Source organism: Megascapheus bottae, chromosome 2 (genome assembly GCF_031878675.1).
Source record: "Megascapheus bottae isolate mThoBot1 chromosome 2, mThoBot2.hap1, whole genome shotgun sequence".
Classification (NCBI taxonomy): domain Eukaryota; kingdom Metazoa; phylum Chordata; class Mammalia; order Rodentia; family Geomyidae; genus Megascapheus; species Megascapheus bottae.
Window position 1 is genome coordinate 77327337 of NC_143510.1, and position 21457 is coordinate 77348793.

General features: G+C 38.7%; 1 protein-coding gene and 1 long non-coding RNA gene across 5 annotated transcripts in view; one reads left to right on the forward strand and one right to left on the reverse strand.

Moving 5' to 3' along the window:
- Window positions 1–11444, reverse strand: part of Cep83 (centrosomal protein 83) — a 97313-nt gene extending 85869 nt beyond the window's left edge. Inside the window, exon 1 of one of the 2 annotated variants that reach the window (XM_090328399.1) lies at window positions 11114–11444. The gene's annotated coding sequence lies outside the window, so the exon portion shown is untranslated. The remainder of the gene's footprint in view (window positions 1–11113) is intronic. The other variant, XM_090328398.1, reaches the window with a different exon arrangement.
- Window positions 11445–11535: 91 nt separating this feature from the next.
- Window positions 11536–21457, forward strand: part of LOC150067357 (uncharacterized) — a 38112-nt gene continuing 28190 nt past the window's right edge. Inside the window, exon 1 of one of the 3 annotated variants that reach the window (XR_016534606.1) lies at window positions 11536–12021. This is a non-coding gene — a long non-coding RNA (uncharacterized LOC150067357). The remainder of the gene's footprint in view (window positions 12022–21457) is intronic. The other 2 variants (XR_016534607.1, XR_016534608.1) reach the window with 2 other exon arrangements.

Here is a 21457-nt window from a genome sequence, read left to right on the forward strand (position 1 = left end):
GGGCCAGGAGTTTGACTTAGTGGTAGACTGGTTGCCTAGCATGCATGAAGACTGGGTTGATTCCTCGATACCACATACATAGAAAAAGCCCAAAAATGGTGCTGTGGCTTGAGTGGTAGAGCTCTAGTCTTGAGAAAGCCCAAGGATGGTGCCCAGACCCTGAGTTCAAGGCAAAAAAATTTAAAAAATTAAGTTATAATATTGGGTAAGCAAAATAAATAAGCTGTAAATGTAAAGTATTATACTAGCCAGTTACTTGATACAAACTATGGTTTTGGATGACAAAAGGAAACCACTTTTATATCCTACCTCAAAATATCTAATATCAGTGATTCCTTTACATGAAAATACTAATACATGGCTCATATTTTATGAAAATAAAATGGCTCTGTCATTATTCCTTTCTAGCCAATTAAAAACTATCTGTTTTGAGCCAGTGGCTCATGCCTATAATTCTGGTTATTTAGAAGTCTAAGATCTGAGGGTCACTGTTTGAAGCCAGCCTGGGCAGGAAAAGTCCATGAGACTCTTGCCTCTGATTAACCACTAAAAAGCTGAAAGTAGAGTTATGGCTCAAGTAGGAGAATAATAGCCATAGAGGAAAAAAGCTTAGGAAGCCATATGCCAGGGGTTCACCCCTGTAATTTTGCTATTCAGGAAGCTGGGATCTGAGGATCATAGTTTGAAGCCAGCTCAGGCAGGAAAGACCATGAGATTCTTAGCCAAAATTAAGTACCCTCCCCCCAACAAAAAAAGCTAAAAGTAGAGCTGTGGCTCAAGTGATACAGAGCTAGCTTGAGCACAAAAAGCTTAAGGACAGTGCCAAGGCCTGAGTTCAAGCTCAAGGACTTGCACAAAAACAAAACAAATAGAACAAAAATTATCAGTAATATGACACTAACCATTTCGGTCTTAATTAAACTAATAGTTAGGGGAGTAATTTATAATAATTGTTAATCCATAATTTATTATATCTGCTAAACTATGCAAAAGGCTAGAAAATACAAAGTTAATAATTTTATACCCAATTGCCTTTTATGAATCTTTTTGAAAACAACTTCTCTCTTAGCAACTATGTTATCACAATTACCTTCCATCTCTCTGGTCTTTTTTTCCTTTTTTTTTATTGTAATTAATAGAAGAGTTACATCATATTTGCCAGAAAGTACATTTCTTAACAATCATTGCTACCCCTTCTCAAGTTTTTGTCCCCATTTCACTGCTCCACCCTTTCCCCTCATCTTGTTCACTGATCTTTCTTATTCTCCTCCCTTACCTGTTTCCTTTCCTCTACTCACCAGAAGTTTCTAAACTATCATTCCTTTTTTATAAGAAAAGCTCTTGTTACATACTGTTTCTCTCTGAAAGACATACAAATTTCACACATCTAACTCAACTCTACTCACATAACCTCTCTACAAATATTAAGGCGTTCAATGATGGGATTGAATGATACACAACCCCAAAATGTGGTGAGTTGGCCACCATAGAAACAAGATCTTCTCCCCTGATAAAATTTTCTGGTCTTCCTCTAAAGAGGGTCATAAGACCCTCAGCCCATAGGGAGCCTCCCATACAGAAATAGGAATAAAGGCAAGCCAAGAAGAATTTGACACAACAGTTCTTGATAAGCACCTCTTCCCGTGGTTACTGCCATAAGGTCAAGTCCTTTGGTACTACCATATAAAAATTATATGGATTTCTGTGCTTCTTTGGATCTTCATTTCTGAAGGGCCATATAAAACTTGCATTGTTATGTTTTTCTTTTGATGATGCATATTGTAAAAGAGGATCTCAGCCAGGAACCAAGGATGGATGAGGAAGAGATAATACTTTTTCTCTACTAGCAACCGAATAAATTTTTTATCTACTTTCTTTAAAAAGAAATCCATTACCACTATCTTTTCCTTATTTATTAGTATACAACCAATCTCGGCTCCTATTTGTAACATATTATTAACCTGCTGATTCTTTTTATCTGTTGATTTCAACCTTTCTTTTCCATTCTAGAGGCCATATTGCCAAACTTCAACTATTTCACACTCAGCTAATTTTAGCAGAAGTCTCTAAAACAGTACCCAATATGTTGGTCTTCACTCATTTCTACATGGCCTACAAATAACTGTCAGAATAATAATTCTCATATACCATTTTCATCATTATCATTTCCTAATACAGTCCTTTCTGTTTATTGTGTCAACTCAAAATGCCTAGAACAAATTCACACCCATCATTAAACAACTCCTTTACAAATGCAAACATTCCATTTTGTTGCCCTTTGCTGAAAAGTCAAATGGGTTTATTACTTTACTGTCCCTCTATACTGTCTTTATTTGTTCATATAGTTATGCTGAATGATCTTAGTCTTTTTAATTAACCCTCAGATCAAGATCAAGTGTAATCCAAAAACCTTACAGTCTAAAATAAAAAAATCATGAAATACAATTAATAGTCCTACTCTAAAAGCCAAAGAATAGCTTTTGCTCTTAGTCTGCCTCATCTACCGAGGAAGAATCAGGAAGGCATAAGTTCAAGGCCAGAGTGAGCTTTAGAAGATGATATCTCAAAAACTCAAAAGAAAAACAAAATATGTTGATTCTACAGTCTATATTATTTGTACTTTCCTTCTCCAGCTTCTGTATAGCTAAGTAAACTTTATTTCCAAAGAAATTATGAGTTCCTCAAAGGAAAATCTATACTGTTCTTTTTTGCCTATTTCCCAAATTCCTCTAGAAAACAGGAAGTGGGGCTTGGCTCAAGGATAAGGTGGTAGCCTTGAGCTGAAGAGCTCAGGGACAGTGCCCAGGCCAAGTTCAAGCCCCATGACCCACCAAAAAAAAAAAAAAAGAGCTCAGAGACAGTACCCAAGCCCAGAGTTCAAGCTCCATGACAAGAAAAAAAAAAAAAAGACAACTGAAAGATAAAGATAAAACAGATGATTGAACCGCATTAAAAACAACAATAAAATTGTTGAAAACGACAGAACAGGTCAGAAAAGTCTGGGTCATATTCGTGCTTTATGACTGTAATCAGCTACTCAGGAGGCTGAGACATGAAGAATCAAGGTCCAAAGAAAGCCAGCCCAGGCAGACAAGTCCATGAGACTCCAGCCCTAACTACTTGGCAAAATGCCAGATTGGAGGAATGGCTCAAGTAGTAAAGCATGAACTGTAAGCAAAAAAGTCAAGGGAGTCCCCCAAGAACTTAGTACAAGCACTCATACTAGGTTTAAAAAAGAAAATCTTCTATGACATGCAAACCCTCCGCTTAATTTTAATTATGTTCTAAAATTTAAGTGCCAATGATTGTATATAGATTCCCTTCTTGAATACTTGTTTGTTAAACACGTCATTTGAAATATGATGTAAAAGTCAATGTTAATAAATTATTTAATTAAAAAAGAAAAATCTATTCGAAACTAAAAATATAACTCTTCTTTTTCTCTCTTTCCCTTTCCTTCTTTCTTTTCTTTTGAGATAGGGGCCCACTACATAGCTCAAGCTTCAATAAATACCCTTTTCAAACACACAAGAAACAGTTTCTAATGTCCACAAAATAGGTATTAATAAATAGAAGACATTAAGCCATAAAAAGCATGTTATCTCATCGTGAGGATATGATAAAGACACCAGCACATCGATGTTCACTGCCACACTGTTCACAACAGCCAAGATATGGAAAAAAACCCAGATGTCCCACAATATATGAGTGGGTCCAAAAATATGGTATCTATACACCATGGAATATTACACAGCCATTAGAAAGAATAAACCAATGCCATTTATAGGGAAATGGATAGAATTAGAACAAATCATGTTCAGTGAGGTAAGCCAAGATCAGAGAGAAAATTGGTAAATGTTCTAACAGGCAGAAATCAGATCTAAAATACCTTGGCATATGATAAATTATACAGGATTCTATGATAAATTATACAGGATTCTAGATATTCACACAGAGTAAATCCAAAAAAGGATATCCAGAGAAAAGAAACACAAAGGCACAATGCCTCAGTGACTCTTCACAGTTACATAAAATAATATACACATTGAAATGAACTCCAAGATATGAAGAGACCTCTTTTTTCTTTTCATTTATTAATTTTTTTTAGTCAAGAAAGGGCTTTTTTATGTTTCTGTATTCTTTTCTTTATGTATGGTGTATTTTAGTTTATATCTTCAGGAGTGTTAGGGGAGAGTACAGATCTCAAGGGAAAAAGGGTGAAAAAATGCATCAGTGGGGGCTGGGAATGCAGCTTAGTGGTAGAGTGCTTGCCTAGCATGCATAAAGCCCTGGGATCGATTCCTCAGTACCACATAAACCGAAAAGGCTGGAAGTGGCATGGTGGCTCAAATGGTAGAGCACTAGCCTTGACCAAAAAGAAGCCCAAGGACAGTGCCCAGGTCCTGAGTTGAAACTCCAGAACTGGCAACAAAACAAAACAAAAAATCGGGCCGGGAGTTTGGCCTAGTGGAAAAAAACCCCACAATGTGCAGTGGAACATCAGTTCACTGATGAAGGTGAATTATACAACCCCTGGGTAGAGACAGGAGGGAGGGACTGGGAGAGAGAGAGGGAACAGAAGAACTGTAAGAAAGGAAATGTGCTCATTTCCTGGATCATGTACTTGTAATCCCTATGTACATCAACTCTATAATAACAATAAAGTAAATTATCTTTAAGAATCCAGAAAAAAAATTATCTTATCACAATGGAATTAGTGATCCAAAACTGAAATAAACCTGGAAATGCCTTATTTACTGGTAAACAACATACACTTCTACATAACCCATGGATCAAAGGAAAAAAATCATAAGAATTAAATGAATACAAAACATAACATATATCAAAATGTATTGAATACAAGTAACTGGGCTTAGAAGGAAATTTATAACATAGACTATTATTTAAAATGAAAGGTTTCATATAATCTAAGCTTAGGAAACTAAACAAGCAACAACAAACAACAGAAAGCACATTAAACCCAAAGCCAAGGATAGGGATGCAGCTTAGTGGTAGAGCATCAGTAGAATTGATGGTAGCACAAACAAGGCTCTGAATTCAATTCCCAGTACCAGAAAAAAAATAAAGTAAACCATAAACAAGGAGAAGAAAAGAAAAAGAAAAGAATAAAAAGCGATGATGTAGAAAAAAGAAAAATAAAAATCTGGTAACTTGAAAGACCAATTAATATATTAGCTAGACTAACCAACAAAACAGAAAAAGCACACTAATTACCAAGATCAAAAAAGAGGACAAATCAAATCACTTATATTTAAAGGAGTTTTTCCCCTAAGTATTAGAGGGTTTTTTGTTTTGTTTTGTTGATTTGGGGTTTTTGGGGGTTTTTTTTTTTGCCAGTCCTGGAGCTTGAACTCAGGGCCTGGGCACTGTCCTTCGACACATTCTGCTGAAGGCTAGCACTCTGCTACTTGAGCCACAGTATCACTTCCAGCTTTTCTGTGTATGTGGTTCCAGGGAATGAAACCAGGGCTTCTTCATTCATGCTAGGCAAGTAGGCTACCATTAGGCCACTCTTCTGGCAGAAGTATTCGAGTTTTTAAGTACTAGAACCTTATGGAGAAAGTATCTTTCTAGAGATGGATTTACAGTGCTAGTGCTGCTCTTCCCTAAGAAACTATTTTCAATCAGCAAACTAAGCGTGATATGAAAACTTTCCTCTATGCTTTCCTGATCTTACCCCATTCTAGTTTTCTCTACTTTCCCCCACCCCCAAGTGCTGGGGCCTGAATTCAGGGCCTGAGCACTATCCTGGAACTTCTTTTTGCTCAAAGCTAGTGCTCTACCATTGAGCCACAGCGCCACTTCTGGCTTTTTCTGTTTATGTGGTACTGAGGAATGGATACATGCATGCATGCTAGGCCAGCACTCTTCCACTAAGCCACATTCCTAGCCCTTTTCCCTGTCTTTCTGCATGATAGTTAACATTAGGAATGACATGTATCTCAATCACTATTGCTGATGATCTGATTCTATCATTTCAACAAGAAAATTTTCTTCCCTAGTTTTCCTTGACAGTCCATCAGACCAGGCCAGGCAGAACACTTCTCTGCACATTTTGCAACGACATTTACTAATTCTAAGGAGCAATCCTGAATCAAAGTGTATTCTACTTGCAGGCCTCAGTCAGCCTGGATCAGAACACATTCTTATTTATCCTTATTAGTCATCCAATTCTCCCGCCAGACAGTAAGTTGCATGAGATCAGTCTTACACTCAAATTTCCCAGTACCTAATGCAAGACACAAAATAGGCATTCATGTTGTTTAAACAGGGAAAATATTGACCTAGAATATACAATTTCTGAAAGAAGTGAAAGAAGTCTTCAGAAATTTATTTTTCAAATAGAAAAACAGGCCAAAAAAGTTAAATGACTCATCTAGACAAAACTTAAGTCTCCTAAATCATAACTATCTTCTTACAAAATCCCAGTGCCTTCCAAAGTACATTATTGATCTAAGTTTTCCAGGAAATAGTTCTAGAAGTACTACAAAAAGTACACTTCAACTTCACTCCAGCTCTAATTATTTCAGTTGCAGAGAACTCTGATGTCATTACTTAAAAGCTTTTCTTCTGTTAATTAAATCTGTCCTTTTTTTTTTTCTTTTGCCAGTCCTGGGCTTGAGCTCAGGGCCTGAGCCCTGTCCTTGGGATTTCTCAAGGCTAGAGCTCTACCACTGAGCCTGAGCACCACTTCCGGCTTTTTTCTATGTATGTGGTACCAAGGAATCAGACTCCAGTCTTCGTGCATGCTAGGCAGGTACTCTACCACTAGGCCAACTCCCAGCCCGTTGAATCCATCTTTTTACATGCCCTTCACAGATAGCACAAGTCAATACATATTTATCATGCATGAATTTTCTAACTGAAAAAATAATATGTGAAGTTATAATTTGCTGACTCTCACCAAAATATGCATTTATAGTACTCTACTTAATATTATCTGATTACTTCCCATAAATCAAAATGTGATTCCATTGAAAGAGAGTAAATATAAACACTAGAGATAGTGTTCCTTCTTCAGGAAAATACCTATAGTCCCAATGCTACTGTTTTCAAGGGTTGCTATGTTAGGCTTCAACTGTGTTACTGGGCAACTCAGAAGCTAAGCTAGTAAGTTCACTCAAGAAGCAACAGAATCAAATAATGATTTATAAAAGTACTCTAGGACTCAACATCTTTCTATGCCTTCCACTGAACTAACTCTTTGTTATAAATATTGGATAAGAATTTATGGCAAGATAACAATTATCTAGAGATTTAAAAGATATAATGACAATAAAAAGTGCTTTCCAGTACCTCTATGAGCAGAAATTCTTCTTAATTCTAAACTGTAACCCAAAAGTACTCTGAAATCATAAAAAGCAAGTAACTGGACATTCCATGATTTAATCTCCTTTTCCTGGATTATAGTTAAACTAGAAAGAAACAGTACTAGGATAGAAGTCAGTGATGTCTCCATGACTGAGAGGGCAGTTATGATACCAAACACACACACACACACTTCCTAGGTGCTAAGTTATGGGGGCTAAATGAAAGTATTAACATGCTTTATGAATTTATGGTCATAACCAGGCCCAAAAGCAAGACAGAAGGAGTAAAAGGAGATGGAAAGAAGTAGAAGGAAAGTGCAAGATGGGGGAATGAGGAAGACAGAGATAGGGAATCATTTTTCTGCTAAGGGCTATATGGATATTTATAACATTATTTGAGGGTTATACAAAAATTATCAACACAGATAGGCCTCAGTTAGCCAGTAAAAAGCACAAGAAAAACTTACGTGTCTATCTCGTCATATACCAAATTATTTTGCTGGCCTTATACTGCCAATAGCCAGACTTTCCAGACTTTCCCAATCCCTGAACTAGAGGGACTTATGTTTAACAACTAACCTTCTTCTAAGAATAGCCAGAAAATTGACCAAATTCTTCAAGCCCACATGAGAATAGTACTAGCATTCCTGAGGGAGTCCTTACTGCTTGTATTGTCATGGGAAATTCTCAAGTATTCATACTTTCTAGGAATGAACATTTCCTTCTCATCCCAAGGACCATCACACTTACTCTTTAATCCCATTCCTTATGATTTATTGTTGTCCTTTGTAAGTCAGTTACCCTTCTTTTAACAATGTCCTTACTTTGCAATATTACAAAAGCTACAGGAAGAAGTAGAAATGCATATTTGTCATCTTTAAACAACTTTTATTCAGCATTCAGTGTAGCCTTTCTTTCTTCATGACCTGATAGGACTGTGTCCTTCAAAAACTCACAGACTAGTTAAGACAAACAAAACTAACTAAACAAAACAATCTAACATAAAGTCTAAGTATTAAATAAACATGATTTGCAAATATACACTGTAGGATTTTACAAGCCATAGTGGTTCAATCCTATAGGAAAAAGTACAATTTGTATTTTAAGGAAGACATGTCAAGAAATCAGATCAGAAAAGCAGGAAGATACTAAAAAAAGGGGAGGGATCCCTCCCCTCCCCCCTCCCCCCTTCCCCTACCTTGCAGGAGGGTGACCTAGTGGTAGAGTGTTTGACTAGCATGCATGAAGCCCTGGGTTTGATTCCTGGGTACCACATACACAGAAAAACCTGGAAGTGGTGCTGTGGCTCAAGTGGCAGAGTGTTCTCCTTGAGAAAGCTCAAGGGCAGTGCCCAGGCCCTGAGGTCAAGCCCCAGGACTGAACAACAACAACAAAAAAATTAAAAGCACATGACGGGTTTTGAGGCTAGGGAAAAAAAAATGTCATTTCTGTCAAGAACATGAGTCTAGGTGTTGGGAGTGTAGAGTGCTTGCCTAGCATGCATGAAAGCCCAGGATTCGATTCCTCAATACCACATAAACAGAAAAGGCTGGAAGTGATGCTGTGGATCAAGTAATAGAGTGCTAGCCTTGTGCAAAAGAAGCTCGGGGATAATGTCCAGGCCCTGAGTTCAAGCCCCAGGACTAGAAAAAAAAAGATGAGTCAATTTAAGACAATTTTGAAGAATTCGGCTTAAGTGAAGAACTTTAGGATATCTTTTACACAACTATATACACACATTCACTACAAGTATCTACAGGTTAAACAACATAAGGAAATCATAGACACTAATGCCTGTAATTCCAGCTACTTGGGAGGCAAAGCAAGGCCATTCCAGGAAGACAGCAAGATTACCCACCTAAACCAATTGGGTGTGGATGTACACAACTACGGCTCCAGCTTCACAGGAGACCACAGATAGGAAGACTGAGACACCAAGCTGACTCTAAGGAGAAAAAAAAAACCAAGAGCCTATGGGAAAAATTAAGCAAGAAAGAGCTGAGAGGGTGTGGCTCAAGTTGTAGAAAACCTACCCTTGTGAATGGGAGTTCTATGTTTAAGCCTCAATTATAACCCCTCCAAAAATAAGTGTCAAGGCCAGCCAGAACACAGAAGTCCTGAAAAATTCCTATCTCCAATTAGCCACAAGAAAACAGGAAGTGATGCTGTGGCTCGAAGTTGTAGAGTGGTAGCCTTGAGCTGAAGAGCTAAGGGTCAGCACCCAGGCCCAGAGTTCAAGCCCCATACCCAATGAAAATTTAAAAAAGAAAAAAAAGTGTCCTGAGATTGATAGGTATTTATGACATAAAAAACCTCAGCTTAATTTTAATTATGTTCTAAAATCTATGTGCCACTGATTGCATATAGAGATCCCCTCCTTGAATACTTGTTTGTTAAATACATTTGAAATACAATGTAAAAATCAGTGTTAATAAAATCTTAAAAAAAAAAAAAAGTGTTCTGAAAAGCCAGATGGCAGCCGCACTCTTGTAATCCTAGCTAGTGAAGAAGTTGATTATCGGAGGATTGTACTTCAAAGCTATTCCAGGCAAGAAAGTCCCAGAAGACTCTAATCTCTAATTAAGGACCAAAACATTGGAAGTGGAACTGTGACTCAAGTAGTAGGGGACCAGCCTTGAACAAATAAGCTCAGGGACAGCACCTAGGTACTGAGTTCAAGCCCAGAATCAAGACACACACACTACTGAATATTTGCCATGAAAATATAATCATTAAGGGTTCAGTGTGGTGAGAGTAAGGTCATTCCTAGACCAAGACTTAATAACTTGAACATAATCAACGTTTACAAATCTCAAATTTTCTAACTTTATGTTGCTACAACCCTGTTATTTGGAAATATCCCTACATACAGTATGTACACTTCCTCTGGTCAGAAAATATTCAAATACTCTAATAACTCAAATCCACTTGCAACGCTCAGGAGAGTCCTGGGTGACAAGGGAAACTTAAAAGCGTCCTATTAATTCTTAAGCAAAATGTATTGGGGGGGGATGTGAGTTAACTGTAAGAACATACAGGCTAAACTAAATGTAGAGAATTCTGAACTCAGGTAATTGTAGAATAGCTCCACTTAGTATGTTCTAGTTGAGTATCATGATTGTTTACAGTGATGTTGCTAGGTAACAGAAGCACTTCTTTTAACAACCTATTCAATTCTGCACCTACTCAAGCATTCTGAACATATAATGAGGGCATTATTAATTTAAAATTTCAGAACCAATTTAACCTTATCCTACAAATCTTGGAGATATAAAGTGGCTTCATAATTACAGAGAACCTGACCCAGAGACATAAAATAGTGGGCAAAGGGTATTTTTCCATGTACTGTGCCCATGTATCATACTCAACGGTGGGACATTTGAGGATTTACCAAACTAACCATGCAGCCCAAAAATATTTCCTCATAGCTGGAGATGTGACCTCGGTTAAAAAGCTGCTAACAGCTCCAACGCCAGAGAAGTACCAAGGGGAGCACACCTTTATTCAATCACGAATTAAAACCGCAGTGGGGGGGCGCGCTTAAAGTCCATCACTCACGCAAGGGCCTCACCGGGGACGCCTCACCCCGATGCCGAGGGAGCCCCGCGTGCCCCCCATTGGCTGCCGAACCCACTTCTGGACTTCTCTAACATGCGCTCCAATCACAGGACGAGGAAATTTCGCAAAGGGATTCCAGAGCAGGCGCGGAAGGGGCGGGGGGGGGGGGGGGATTGAGGCCGGGATCGAGACTTGTCCCCCCCCCCCAAAGCCAAATGCCTTACCCAACTCATACACGGCCCCGGCGACGTGCACCCCGAAAACTTCACAGTCACCGGGGGACTCGTCCACAGCTCCAGCCCCCTGCACCCACTCCACTCGGGTCGCCGAGGCATCGGAGCTGAGGGAGTCGATCCCGTCGCCCGCGGTGACAGCCCGGCTGGCCTCGCCGGCGGACGTCCCCGCGGCTGCTCTCCCGCCCGCCGGCCGCCGCCGCAATGGGGCAGCAACCGTCGGGCTCCGGAGCCTGGATGGATGAGGACCCTCAGGAAGCTCCGACGGTGGACAGGGCGGCCGCGGAGGCTTCTCCTCGGAGGGCCGGCCTCCTCAGAGGTGCGGGTCAGCTCCCGTGCCGGCGGGCCGACGACTCGCCCGCCACCGCCGCCCCAGAGCGCCGCACAGCTGGACGCGGCTGGAGACCCAGAGGCGCTGGACGCCCGGCCCGGCCGGAAGTCCCGCCCCGTGCTTGCGTCACCGCCACGCGCGCCGGGCCGTTGGAGGGAGGTGGCGCGAAAACTGCCGCTGCTGCCGGGAGGCCTTCGTTATTCCCCGAACCCAGGGATGGAAAGGGCATCTCTAGACTTTTAGCTTCCAGACATCGCTCATCCGCGCCGCGGCGGAGCCAGAAAACTGGTTCCCTTCCCTTCCAACTGCTTCTCTCCCTGATTCCTGTTCTCCAGCGTTCCCTCTGCCCTTGCCGGCCGCCTTTCCCGCTCTTTGCTAGGGTTAGGATGGCCGTCCTGTCATCGGTCTGTCACCTCGTCGAGTCTGAGGTTAGGTTCCCGGGGTCGCCAACCTGCCAGGTCAATCATGACGCACCAGGCCGCGAATAGGAGAGTCAGCCTGCTTGCCCTCCATGAGGGACCCTGGATGGAAGGCCCTGGAGAAGATCCCCCTTCCTACATCTCCAGTGGTGAGCCTACCCCAAGGAGCAGGCTTGGGGGAAAAAAAGTACTATACCATTTGCAACTCAAGGGCTTAAGGTAGACTTCACCTTCACAACACCGGAACCTCCCTGGTGCCCACCTGTAATCCTAGCTACATGGTTTGTGGCCTGCAAAAAGTACATGTCCTATCTGAAAAATAATCATAAAGGGCTGGAAACTTGGCTCACTAAGAGAACACCTGCCAAGCAAATGCAACACTCTGGTACAACCAAAAGGGGAAAACACAAAAGTGGAAGGCACATAGTTTCCCCACCCGCACTTCTTTCTACTCAGTGCAAGGCAATCAAACAGCAAGGAAAAAGGTGATGTTTGGGAAAACTTAGGCTTGATTTCAGAATTGGTCACAAAGATACAGTAATCAAGATAGTCTTGTACCATCATAGGAAGTATGAATCAGTGTCTGTGAGTCCAGAAATGGGGTCTTAACATTTATCATTGACTTTATAACGAAAAAGGTGAGAACGTGAGAACATTCAAACAGGGGGAAAATTTTTCTTTTCATCAAATAATGCTGAGGAAATTGGTGATCCAGATGAAAAATAATAAAGTCGGGCTTCCATGCATTTACAGTTGAAGATGAACTAGTTGGCGCAATAGGTAAAATGTTCACCCAGCGAGCAAGCATGAACTCCTTGGTTCCATCACCAGTACACACACACACACACACACACACACACACACACACACACACACCCCTGAAGAGTGAAATGTACAATGAAAAAGGGCAAAACTTAGAAAATGTAGGGGGAGAAAAAGCATAACTTGGATCAGACAATAGTCTCTTAGATCTAACACCAAAAGCACAGACCACAAAAGAAGTTGTACCAAAGACAGCAGCTTTGAATGGGAGAAAGTGTTTTGAAAAATGACTTTACAATTTAAAAGATTCGATTGTATGACTTTGTGTGTGTATGCACTAGTACCAGGGCTTGAACTCATGACCTGGTGATCACTGTCTTGGCTTGTTTACTCATCATTGCTGTTCTGTCACTTGAGCCATGCCTCCATCAAAAAGAAAAACAGAAAGGACCCAATTTTCAAATAGAAGAGTGAATAGGAATTTCTCCAAAGAAGATATAAAAATGACTGCAAGCATATGTGGAGAAAGTCCTTTTTGATATGCTAAAGGAACATGCAGAGAGCTAAGGATTGTAGCATACATGAAGCTCTGGATTGATTGCCCAAGAGAATAATATGCCAATGTTTCCACATACATGAACATGTTAATTAGTTATCAAATCCATCTCTTCAGAAGTTATGATTTTCACAATAGTAAGGTCAATAGTGACCTTAAATGTCCAAGTCAGTAATTGCCAATGCTAACAGTGCCAAAGCTTTCAAAGAAGAGTTGTACAGGACAATTCTAGATATATATTGGCCAGAATATTTAATATTACAAAACACTATACTGGAATGTATGCACAAAAAAAAGCATTCACCAAGAATCCAAGAAAATGTCAGGATTCAAGGCATTCAAAATGCTACCTTGGGGTAGAAATTTTACAGGGTTCAAATTTAAAGTCTTTAAGTCTTTCCAGCCTACCACTTAGAAGAACCCTAGAGGATTCAAGAATATTCTTAGGTCTACTCTTGTTTACTCCTATCATAAGAAAGTCTGGATGATACCAGTATTGTTTTAAGACTGGATAAAGGCAAAAGAATAGTATAGGCAAAACATCATATATTCAGGGTTCTTTTGATTTTACACAATGCTCCAGGACACTCAAAGCTTATTGACAATGTATGTGTCCTGGTGTGGAATTTGTATATTTGTCACAAAACAAGCTGCACTCATTGAATTAATGGAACAAGGCAAAATGACTATGTCCAAAGGATACTATTTTTACCAAACATTTTCACAGGCTGCTACTGCAGCTGAATCGGGCTGAATACTCCCAGGAGTTTTGAAATGGATTTCTGACATTCTCAGCACTATCTGGAACATTACTGCACAGCAGTGCATGAATGGCATTTGAAAGGAAGTCATGAAGGCATATGAACATGCAAAGAGCTTAACAAAGACACCACTATTGATGAAATAGTTTCTAGACGTTAGTGCTTAGGAACCAGCTCAAATTTAACATTGATGAAAAGGATATTCGTGAAACAGAAATGTCAAATAAGGAACTGGTTGAACTGAAGGAAAAAAAAAACTGAAGCCCTGTCCCAGAGTTCAAGTCCCATGACCAACAACTGAAAAAAGCCAAAGCAGAGGAAAATGTTATGCCTGAGGTAATGTGAAAGCTAGCTTTCAGTAGGAAAAAGCTAAGCAAGAACAAGCCCCAATAACAAACAAGAAAAAGGAGAAGGAGGAGAAGAAGAGAAGAGTGGGGGTGGGGGAGGGGGAAAGAAAAAGGAGAATGCACAATGTGCTATCAGCTGTGTATAATAATAGTGACTATACATATAAACCACTCTATGTTCTTGTTTTGATAACATTCAATAAATTCCATGAGATATTCAACACATTCAGCATTTCCTAACTGTAGGATAATTAAAAGGTTCTAAACATATTCGAGACCATGATACTGAATGAATGGGGTACATTAATTACATTGTTAACTGGAAATAGTCTCAAATTATGATAGATTAAGATAAAACACCATTGCGGGCCGGGAATTTAGCCTAGTGGTAGAGTGCTTGCCTAGCATGCATAAAGACCCCAGTTACATACATAGAAAAAGCTGGAAGTGGTGAAGGGGCTCAAGTGGCAGAGTGCTAACCTTGAGAAAAGCCCAAGGACAGTGCTCAGACCCTGAGTTCAAGCCCTGCAACTAGCAAAAAAAAAAAAACAACACACCATTGTAAGTTGATCATCTGTGAATGAAAACATACACTATGTTCATGGATTTAGAGATTTAAGACTATTTTTCTTTTGGTAGTATTGGACCTTCCACTTGCTACACAAGTGCTCTACCACTCCAGCCCTAGAATGTTTTAGATGTTAATATTACCCAAAGAAAGCTATAGACTCAATGCAATTCCTATTAAAATCCTAATCATTTTCACAGTTCATTTTGAAAAATTCGTGTGACCACTCAAAGGACCTCAGAGCAAAGATAATCTTATAAAAAATAATAACTCACATTTCCTGATACTAAAACGTATGAAAAAACTACTGTAAATTAAGAGTGTTACTGGCATAAAGGGGGTCAGTGGGATAGAATAGTCATCCATAAAATGAATCATCTTGTAAGTAGGTGGTTGAGTAATTTTAAACAAAGCCCAGGAACATATGTGAACTTGGAAATAAGACTGAAAACAATTTCTTAATAAACATCCATTACCCTACTCATTACCCATCATTCTCACTTAATTTCCAGAGAAATGAAAATACACATTCAAGAAAATTCAAAGACTACAAAGAGTAACTTTATTCATAAAACTGAAAACCACAGCAATTTAAAATGTACCACAATTAAAATGTACAGCAAGCACCACAATAAATCTTAGCACAATGAAATTCAACTTAGCAACAAAAGGAAGCAAACTGCCAGAATACCTGACAACATGAGTAAATCTCACAAATATTGATAGATGGAAGAAGCTGGGCATAACAAAACATACCATGTGGTTCTATTCATCTGAAATCCAAGAAGATAGCAAGATTTTAGAAATCTCAAACTGGTTTTAAGTGATAGCTATGAACAGGAGAAAGCCCAAAGGGTCGCAGTGATGGAAAGTTCCTGTGTTTTAAGTGGTTCCAAAAGTGGAATTGTCAAACCATCAAATTGAATAAAATATATGTACTTTCTTCTCTATTTTGCCACAATAAAATAAAGTGTTATGCATTTTCATTCAGTGAAGTACTAATACTGCTAGCAAGGTCAATGCCAATATCAAAAAACCCAAGAAATCTACCAATCTGAAAGTTGCTGGGGGGCAGGGCACTCAAGACTCAGATCTGGCTGAAACTCCATGAGTTACACATCCATTTCTTCAACCAACTGTAACTTGAAACATGATTCATTTTCATTTATTCAACTGGACAGTTGCTGATTGCTTACATCTGTAATCCTAGGGAACTGTTAGGGAGGCTGGGATTGGGGAGGACTGCAGTTCAAGGACAGCAAACAAAGTTTTTGAGGTCCCTTCTGAGTGGAAGAAGATGAGCAAATTGACATTGCACTTGTCATCCCAACTACATCAGGAAGCAAAAAATGGGACTGTAGTACAGACACATGCCTGGGCTTGGAAATGGAATGAAAAGAAAGAGAAAGGGAGAGGGCGAGGGGGGAGAGAAAGAAAAAAAAAAGAAGGAAGGAGGGAAGAAAGGAAGGAAAAAGAAAAAGGGAGGAGGGGGAAGGAGACCTCCTATCACCCTCTCTTAAAAGATTCCCCAACTTCCCAACAGCACCATGTTGGGGAACAAGCTTTGACCATACAGACCTTGGAGAGAGGGGCATTTATGATCCAAATTATTGTAATAACATAGGTGTGATTTTAAAGTGTACAGAAAAATAAGCATCAGTTATATGTAAAATACACCATTATAAAGAGCTTTGAGCATCCACGTTCGGGTACCGACAATCCCCTTCAGATACCAAGGAATGATGTTATATGGTCCTAAGGAATAAAGTCAAACTGCAGAAAATTTTAATGAGTTCTCAAATAATAAATAGTCTGCTATGGCAGATCCATGAAACAAGTAATTGTTACAAAATTAAGGCCTTCGATTCTATCAATCTTAACAAAATTCCCATTATAGGCACATGGAATAATGGAGTCTGGGGAAAGAAATCCTATAAGGAAATATTTTCTGTACATTTATATTTTAAATGAGAAAATTATGGACCATTGGAGTATTTGAACAAGAAATAGAATGTCTTGAGAAACAGGCATTTTTTTAATGAAGAGAAAGTATTCCAATATTGCTTTCACATTTAATACCTTGTTACGAGAGCCAGAAATAATGTAAAAGAAATAAGGTTATGTTTCAGAATGTCAAGGAAAGAAAGTTATATGTCATATGGCTCAGTGGTAAACCATCTATTTTTGCCTTAAAATTTAACCTAACTTTTTTTGCTCTTTTCCTAATTCTCTTACCATGTATGTTTCTCTCGTCTTGTTTTTCTTTTTTCTTTTGATTTTAAAAATTATATTTAAGTAGCTATACAAAGGAGTTTTAATTCATCATGTCAGTTTATGTGTACAGTACATCTTGATCCACTTTGATTCTTCTTTCCTTTTCTCTTTTTCCTCCTTTAGACCACACTTTCAAACTTATTTCCGTAACTAACCAACTCAGCAGTCATTTTTGATCCTTTTCCCCCCCAATTGCCATCCTCCTATGCCCACAAAATGTCAAATTACAGACATACTGTATACCTGTGTATATACTGAGGCTCTTTGGAGGGCCACAACTTATTTATTATATTATCTAAGAGGTTTTGTCTGCCCAAGGTCTCAGTTTTTGTCCCTTAGTGGTAATGTATAGCCCTTGAAAATGCATGTTCTAGATAGTGAGTTCTTTTTTGTATTTTTAATTAGCTTATTTTAGTTATAAGAGAGGGAGGAGTTCCTTCTTGAATTTCTATATATGTTTATTATATGTTCCAGACACTATCACCCTCTACCACTCTCCCTTCCACCTATTCCCCCTCCCCAAAGATAATGAGTTCTTTGATAGGAAGTATCAAGCCCCACTTACCATAGTATGCTCTTTTATGCTGCTTATAATGTTTGGCAATACTATACATGAACATTCGTTCCTTTTTTCCTTACATCCTCTAGTTAAAACTGAATATACACTAAGAAATTGTAGAAGATTAAATTTGTGAGTTGAGTTCCACCAAAGAAAACCAGATGAGTGAATGCCCCATGTTGTATTAACTATTCACATTTCTGACTGAGTTGCAAGTTCTTCTTCTCCTTCTTCTCTTATCCCCCTTCCCTTCTTCTTCCTCCAACACTCTTCCTCCTCAACCTCATCTATCTTCCCCTCCCCACTCCTTCTGACCTCAAAAGTTATTTGTAAACTTCATGGAGTCTTTTAAATTTTGTTTGTGGTTGTCAGGAGGAGCACATTGAATTTACACAAGTGTCTCAACCTGGCTTATAATATCAATAGTCTTGCCATAAATTTGTTCATGTGGTTTCTCACCTACTTTTTTGTCAACTTAATTCATGTTCTCAGTTTTATTACCATTAGTTATATTTTTTGTGGATGATCTGGAACTCTTTGAATTATAGACAGTATTTCATATTTTTCTGTTAAAAATCTTTTTAGAAAAAAACATAGTAAGTGAAGTAAGCCAGACTCAAAGGAACATAGGCTCAATGGTTTCCCTCATTTGTCATAATCAGTAGAAACCTTGGGCTCTCCTAGCAGAGATTTACAATAGAGCAAAACCTAGATACTTAAGGCCATATGGAATGACGCTAAATGAAAGGACCTCCAGGATATAGAAACAAAAGCCATATAATGAGTGATGTTGTCTTTAATGTACTATGTTATCTCTCTCTTTTGCTGTCCTTTGGTTATCTCATATTGTTAGTTTTTCACCTTGTTATCTGATATATCGTATATATGAGTATTTGGTTATTTGAAGTGGATAGGGAAGGGAGGAAAACAAGATGAGGGGTGGAGGTGGGGGAGGGAAATGGGGTCCAAGACATGAGAAAGGGTATCAATGTATGTGAAGTAATGCACCTTCTACCTGGTGAATATAATGTAACCCTTCTATTAATTACAATAAAAATATGTGAAAAAATTTTTACATCACCATTTAAAATTGCTTCATTAGTCATCTTATTTGCTTGGCGGCTTCTTCACAGGCCATCTTCTTGGCCTCCAACATGCTCATCATTTTTTTTTTAATTGGGATTTTTGTATGTAAACCAGATAGACCATTATTGCAGGAAATATTTCAATCAGGAGATTCTTTTTTTGTTCTTTCCTCTGTCATCTGCTTCATCTTCATAAGAATCATTTCCTGATATTTATTTTTATAGAAGAATTTGAATCTGTATTTCTTCATGCTTTCTGCTTTCCTGTTTTCCTATCTTTCCACTAGGTCCTCTCTTGAACTGCTCATGTTCCATGAGCAGCTTCTCTATGATTCTTCTGAAACATGAATTTAGACCATGAGAACATTTTGTTCCCCAGATAGCAAAGTGAATTCCAACCCTAGATTAAATCTCCTTGAACTGACTGGGTATCCTGCCCACCCAAGTGTTCTTGATCCTTTTGGGAAATAACTGTAGGAATGACTACAATATTCACTTGCCATAAAGGGCTAACAAGACAGCTCTGAAAGAATGACCATGTAACACCTAACCCACTAATCAACCTCAGCAGCAAAAAGTTAAGCCAGCCAGACATTGAAGTATTTGCTGCTGAATAGGGAAGGACGTATGTAGCTCTACCTAAGAAATATTCTGCCACCCTCCAAGAACATCAGATCTGAGGGATCAAGACTCTAGATCTAGCCAAATTATGATAAATACCGAAAAAAGAGAATGGCAATGGGACATATATCACAGTAAGATCCTTAATGTGAGAAATTATGTGACAACCTAGTTCCTCCATAATAATAATAAATAGAATATAGATAATAATAACTATATAATTAATAATAAAATATCAACCATAGATTAAGAAATGCAATGTACAAATTTTATTTAAACTGATTCAAACTTTAAATTAATTTGAAACTAAATTATTTCTTAGCACTTACCACAGTGAGGCCCTGGGTTGGAGCCTCATAAAAGAAAAATCCCCCCAAATAATTTAAAATTGCACATGTGGTGATTAAGTGATTGTAGTAAAGTTTTTCTTAGATGACAGTGATATGTGATTGTGGTTTTTTGAATAATTACAGGTACTATATCTGGGTGCTATTTAGGATTTTCTAATCTGAGAACACAGGAAATATTTTTTATATGCATCAGTGGTTCTCAGGCCTTAGCAGACTAATAAATCAGCTGGAGAGATCATTAAAACACAGATCCTGAGCGCTACCACAGAGATGCTGACTCAGTGTTTACCATAAGGGTAATGATGTTTTATTTCTAATAGTCTTCCAAAGTGACTGATGCTGTGGGCAAGGGACCACATTTTAAGAGGCATTGGTAAGAGTTAAAATGATTGGCTACTCGAAATTATACTTATTAAAGTGGAGTACTGAGAGAGCATTAGTTTATTATACTAAGATCCCTAATATATATTTGAATTTTTTCATAGTAAATTTTGTCCAGGACCAGAGTTTGAATTCAGGGTCTCATACTTGCTCAACAAGCACTCTATCAGTTGAGCCATGCCTCCAGCTCAGCTTATTGTTGTTATTTTACAAATATAGTTTCATGGACTTTCTGTCTGAGTTGACTTAGACTAGCTCTCAGCCTCTTAAGTAGCTAGAATTACAAACAAAAGGTTCTAGTGCTCAATAAGTCATGTCAAGATATAATAATTAAGTTTGCTAGTGGTGTTCTCAAGTATTTACATGATGCCACATGCATTTTTATCATATATTAAGCTTAATTCATTTATTTGTTTTTGCCAGTCCTGGCACTGGAACTTAGAGCCTGTCCCTGAGCTTCTTTTGCTCAAGGCTAGCACTCTACCACTTGAGCCACATTGTCACTTCTGGCTTTTTCTGAGTATCTGGCTTCAGACCTCAATGCTCAATTCCCAGTCTCCTGAGTGGCTAGAACTACAGATGTGAGTCACCAATGCCTGGCTAATTTATTCATTGTGAATAATACAATTAGAGTACCATATTGTTTTTTTTTATTATTGCCTATACATTGGTTGTATTATACATGTATTTCACTTCAGGATAGTAAAATCATGATAAATACCATTAACAGGTCTGGAGGCATGCCTCACAGGTTTTGTGCCAGCCTAGTAAGTTTAAAGCCCTGAATTTAAGCCCCAGAGCCACTCTACACACACAATGGGGGTGGGGGGTTATTTGATGCAAGCCCTAAGCAAGCTTCAGTGGTATACCAAGGATTTATCAGATCCTCCTTACTTTCTACCCTTCTATTTTCTACCCTTTCTACTTTGCTTTAAAAGAAAATTTTAAAAAAGGAGGCTGAACTAATCAGAAGTATTTTTGCAGTCTCCTACGACATTTTCTTGTTCACCATTTGGGCTTTCCTGACTATTCAAGATGGGGAAATGATGTTGAAAACACATTGATTTTTCTCTACCTCACAGCAGGCTAGTTATTAGCACCACAGGAACTTGTCAGGTAACTCCATTTTCAAAAGACAGCTGTCCAGTATCCAACAAGGACGAGTTGAGAGGTGTTTAAGAAAAATAGCCTAAGGAAAGGGCTGCACTTTGGAATCATCAGAGAAACTTTTAAAAATATTGATGTCTGCTCCATGCTCATGGGTAGGGAGAACCAATATACTGAAAATGGCCAAAATTGATATACAAATTCAATGCAATCC